The 5,283-nt window shown below is 39.1% G+C and overlaps 1 long non-coding RNA gene across 6 annotated transcripts; it reads right to left on the bottom strand.

Moving 5' to 3' along the window:
* Positions 1-494: 494 nt before the first annotated feature.
* LOC143420278 (uncharacterized) lies at positions 495-4,961 on the bottom strand. Of its 6 annotated transcripts, XR_013100091.1 has the most exons (6): positions 4,800-4,961; positions 4,428-4,507; positions 3,262-3,353; positions 2,379-2,536; positions 1,902-1,959; positions 495-966 (listed from the first exon to the last, which is right to left on the bottom strand). It is a non-coding gene; the product is annotated as an uncharacterized LOC143420278 (long non-coding RNA). The 6 variants fall into 6 exon arrangements; XR_013100095.1 differs by lacking the exon at positions 4,800-4,961 and having other exon boundaries at positions 1,902-1,962; positions 4,428-4,793; XR_013100094.1 differs by lacking the exon at positions 4,800-4,961 and having other exon boundaries at positions 495-963; positions 4,428-4,793.
* Between the last annotated feature and the right edge of the window lie 322 nt (positions 4,962-5,283).

The raw sequence follows: 5,283 nt of genomic DNA, 5'->3' as shown, positions 1-5,283 counted from the left end.
ATCACTGCTCTCGAGAAGATCTGCATGGAGGAATGGGCCAAAATACCAGCTACTGTGTGTGCAAACCTGGTAAAGACCTATAGTAAACGTTTGACCTCTGTTATTGCCAACAAAGGTTATGTTACAAAGTATTGAGTTGTATTTTTGTTATTGACCAAATACTTATTTTCCACCCTGATTTACGAATAAATTCTTTACAAATCCTACCATGTGGATTCATGGATTTTTTTTTTCACATTCTGTCTCTCACAGTTGAAGTGTACCTCTGGTGCAAATTACTGACCTCTGTCATCATTTTAGGTGGGGGAACTTGCACAATCGGTGGCTGACTAAATACTTTTTTGCCCCACTGTATATATTTGCCTTCTGTTGACCATCACCTCAGGTTCACCATTACAGTTTCAGCAGACAGATGCACACTGTCTAAATATGAACACATTCAAAAACTCATGTCTCAGAAATAAGCACAGCTGTTCATGTTTGTCATTAGAGTTTTATTTGTAAGAAAATTATGAGCTTCATATTGTGTATCAAATAAAAGAACATTTCACAGCTCCGAGTCAACAGACACAGGTAACAGAAATGTCTCTAATGTAGACATGTACAGTGTGGTGTAAGCATTAAAAGATCATAAAGGAAATACTAACATTCATGTGAAACTAATTGTAATAAAAAATGAGCAGGTGCTTTATAGATGTAAAAGAAAGAATCTGAAAACAACACTTTTTTGGTCTAAGTGATCAAAGTAGAAAACAGAACTGATGTTCAAGAACAAACCGTAGCTGCACTAATATTACACATCTCCATTGTTGTGGTGAACAGACATGTTGCTTTTAAAACCACATGCAGTGTGTGACCATGACTGTTCACTGAGACCATGAACGCCACTTCGCTGAAGCCTTCGCCTTCTTCTTCTTCTTCTTCTTCTAAATTGGAAGCAGAAGGAGCACGAGCTGCTTTGATCTACTGAAAGGAAAAAGCAGAACATCTGAGCTGAAACCATTAAGACAGGAACAATCATTCAATGCAGTGTCTCAGGTGGCTTAGCCTGTTACAACTGTTGATACAAGCTAAATACGGTTAACACACAGTGTCAGGGAGCTCCAGTGTGGGAACTAGTGGCTTTAGGTTTGTAGTCATTTAACTTTCATCCATTCATTCATTTAATTCAGGAGGAAGAAATGTCAGGTTGGTGCAGGCTTATTACATGCATTTGGTCCCATGCTGTCTTTAACTAAATGACTTGGTTCACTTTATGGCTGGGCTGTATGTGGGGTTATATCATGTTATTTGGGCAGGAGTACCTGTCCCCTGTTAGACTTAGAAAGTTTCTCCATAAGTAGAGTTTCTAACTCTTCTAGCACATCTGTGGCTGACAGCTTTTTGGTGGCTCTTTTTACCCCACACTGGTTGTGAGTGTGTAAATAGCCCCACTAGTTCTTTTGGGTTTCAGTTAACTTGGGAGGAAGAGGTGGGTCTGCCATGACTAGATGTATAACAATTATCTGGGATACATAAATTTCATAATGCATGCATGTATCTCTATAAACCTGCCTGAGGGCTGCCATTTTTTTACATTCAGTTATTTCTTTGTTGAATCTAAATAATGAATGTGTTACAGTTAAACTGACACTGATCAGTGTGAATGGCTCATTGGGACACAGAAACCTTTAAATTAAACCCTATCACCTGATATCGAGTGTCAAACAATATCAAAGCTGTAAAAGCTGTTTACAGTCAGAATTTATAAAACTATGATTGTAAATTAATTCAAACAAGTGAGCTTTTCTCTTTGTGCTGAATATCAACACTGTGACTTCTTAGACTGTAAGCTTTACTTCAGCACAACCAGTTGTAGAAGCCGTCACTCCAAATGTCTTTTGATAACAAGAAAAAAATACCTTTTCAGTCCACGGCCTGAAGTTCTTCTCCGACATCTTCTGCAATCGGCTTTGTCTGCTGCTTTGAAGACAATAAACCACAAAAAAGATGATTTAGTCACTTTGTCTGCGTCATGCAGCTCGAATGTGTCGTGTAACGACGTTGAATAGCCGTCGTTATCCCTCTGCTGTGTCAGCAGGATTGTACTGTACAGCATCTCATTGATATGTGAGGAATGCTAATGTAAACAGACTTACATCATTAAAACATAAAGGACAGGAGATATTTAGATATTTTTATATTTATATTACATTTTATAGCTGACGGATATTACTAAATAGATAGAATTTACTAAATAGCTGGATGAACATGAAAAATATGTCTATAATCACAAATGACCATGAGAGCCAGTAGAATTAATTCAACTGGACACTCGAAAGACGTCCTTAAATGCTCTTTAAGTGGCAGAACAGATGAACAAACAGTTAATTGCTTACTTGAGATGAAATCTGCTCAGCTACTTTGAAAACAGCTTCTAACTGGTTCCTCCTTTAACAGGATGACGGCTCAGGGGTAAGGCCATCATGCAGTCCAGCAACCTTTATGGTTCTGCTTTGATTCACCAGGAACTATTAGGGAAACCTTCCAGCGCCTCCTGTGAAAGACACAGGCATAAACACACAAACATTTATTAACATGTTCCACAGTCTTCCAGTTTGATTTTCTCATCCTGTGGACAACAACGTACATGGATGCAGGTTTATTGTTGACTTTTGTAAGGTTTATTTAGTGAACATATCCAGCTGCAGCTCCACTGTGATCCTGAGCTGGATAAGCACTTAAGAAAATGTGTCAATACATGGACATACATCAACTTACTATATTTATCCAAACAGACGGGACCAATAATGCTTCACTGAGTCAGAGACTTTAATGTCTCTTCTATGTAAGAATGTCTCGTGCTGATATACCAGCAAACTTGACAACAAAGGTTTTTCAGACTACATGTAGCTGTCCTCTATGTCAGCTCACACATTTACATTCATGTCACACTTATTTCTGCTTTCCCATTTTATAATTATTACTTACATTTTGATTAGATACCTTGAGTTTGTAAATGATCAGATTACATAATTGGAATACAATGTATCCAATTCAGGGTTGCGGAAGGATGAAGCCTATCCCAGCTGATACAGGACAAAGACAGGCTGCCAGTTTATTGCAGGGCTAACACAATATGTGTAACAGAAAATCCACTTAAATGTTTGATATTTCTTATAATAATCATAATTATGACTATTATTTAAAGGTTTCTTTATAAATACATTTTGATTTTTTATAACCTCTAAAATATAAACCTGAGCTGTTTCAGATTTTGACCTCTGACCTCACTGCAGCTCCCTCTTGGAAGTACGTCTGCTTCTTGTCTTCCCCCAGTGTTGACCGCCTGCCCTTGATATCACGTACTGTACCTGAGGAACAAAACAGGACAAACACTTGCCTTCATTTAAGAAGTACATTCATACAGAGGTAATCTATGGAAACACACTAGTTCAACCTTTGGGAGGAATCAGTTCCTGTGAAACATTTCTGTAAATGAACATCATGTGGAGAATGAATGAAATGAGTTCTTCAGGTGACTCAGCAGTCCCACACTGACAAATGAAATCTAGTTAAACTATTAAGCATATTTGCTCTTCTGAAATCTGTGTTAAACAACAACAAACATAAATTAGTAACAAAAATACAGCTGAGTAGAGGCTTTACAAACCACCAGCAGCCATAATGCTAAATTTTAATCTTCAAATGTTTCTGAGCCGTCTTCAACCTGCTTTTAACACATTAAAGTCCCACAGTCAATGCAGCCTGACTCAATCCTAGATGTTCAGCACACAGAGACACAGAGGTGCCGTTTAAAGTTTAGTGTTAACCTGAGTCACTGATCATTTGCAGTATTACAGAGTCTGGCAGTCTTTGCATGATGTCCACGTCACTGTAAGTTTCTAGCTGACTCTCAGGTGTGACAGGTGTGCCAGCAGGAAAGAGTAATAATAACCTGCATCCTGAGGTTTGTCATGCAGGATTAAAGGAGCCAGGCTTTGTTCACACAGCTAGGATTGTATTTTACACTGACCCTGGGTCAGTACAAGTATCATACAGTTTAAACGAAGCACTGAAACTTGCACATATTTATTATAGATGCACTGAAGCTAACCGAGATATTTGCTGTCAATCTGTGGCTGCGATTAAACACTTTACTGAAAACTTTATTAACTGGTAACTTCATCAGTCATGACAGAAGCTAATATTTCTGTGCTAACATCGTTTAACCAGTAACAGCTTTCCTCCAATATAAGCTAACGTTTACACCGTAACTTTAAGCTAGCACCATAAAGACGGTAAAACACGTAATAATATCTACAAATGCATCTTAAAGCTGTTATAGTAGCACTCGGTGTATTACTAACATAACCACATTAACATTGCTGACACTCGCTGACTTTTAATAGTCATTCTATAAATGCTGTCCGTTTAAATGGTCTTACCTGTACACACTGCATATCCACCGGATTCCAGCCAGAGTGGATTCTGGAGTCTTCCCACGCTCCTGTTAGTGATCCTCCATCTGGATGGATGAGAACAACCTTCTGAACAATCTAGCAGGAGATGGCCCATATCTATGGGACTGGTTTGTGCTAATAACGCTAATGTATGGACTGATAACAGCCGAAGCGGGTGAATAAAGTCACCCAGTCGCTAGCTGTGCCATTACCCAGCATACATCACTCCCTCCGTAAATGCAATAAACGATACAAAAGTATCGTTCTACCTGTTTTTCAGGTAGTTGTTTACATTATATAATTTATTGTGTTCTGTATACGTCACTACAATGTGATTTGGAAAATGTCTAAATATACCGACAACAGGCACTTCCCGGCAATCTCTTCAATCGGAGGACCCTTCACGTCAATTCCCGACGCGAGAGGGGTACCCTGCGCGTCCATAAGTGCAGCAGAGGGAGCCTGACCATGCGTCACACGTTTGACGAGTTGGGAGTGAGAACGTGTTGACATCACAAAAAGCACAGAAAAACAGTAAATCCAAACACATTTCCTGCTATGCGCAGCAACCACTAGGGGGCTGACAAAAGCTTACTGCCAAAGAGCATAAATACGGCAGAAACACTGTTTAACAGCAACCAGCCTTTGTTTCGGTTACACAGAAACTTTCTAACATCAATATGAACCTATATACATCGACATGTACAACTTATGTAACAACATTCACACCAGAAACCATAAAAATGCCAGAGCCTTTCATTACAGAACTTACCCTCACAGTGCAAACGCTTGCTGTGAGGAGCGGAAGCCTTAGCAGCTTCTAAACGCTAGAGTGAGATCT

Source organism: Maylandia zebra, linkage group LG2, assembly GCF_041146795.1.
Source record: "Maylandia zebra isolate NMK-2024a linkage group LG2, Mzebra_GT3a, whole genome shotgun sequence".
Taxonomy (NCBI): Eukaryota; Metazoa; Chordata; class Actinopteri; order Cichliformes; family Cichlidae; genus Maylandia; species Maylandia zebra.
This window is presented reverse-complemented; position numbering and strand designations above follow the sequence as displayed.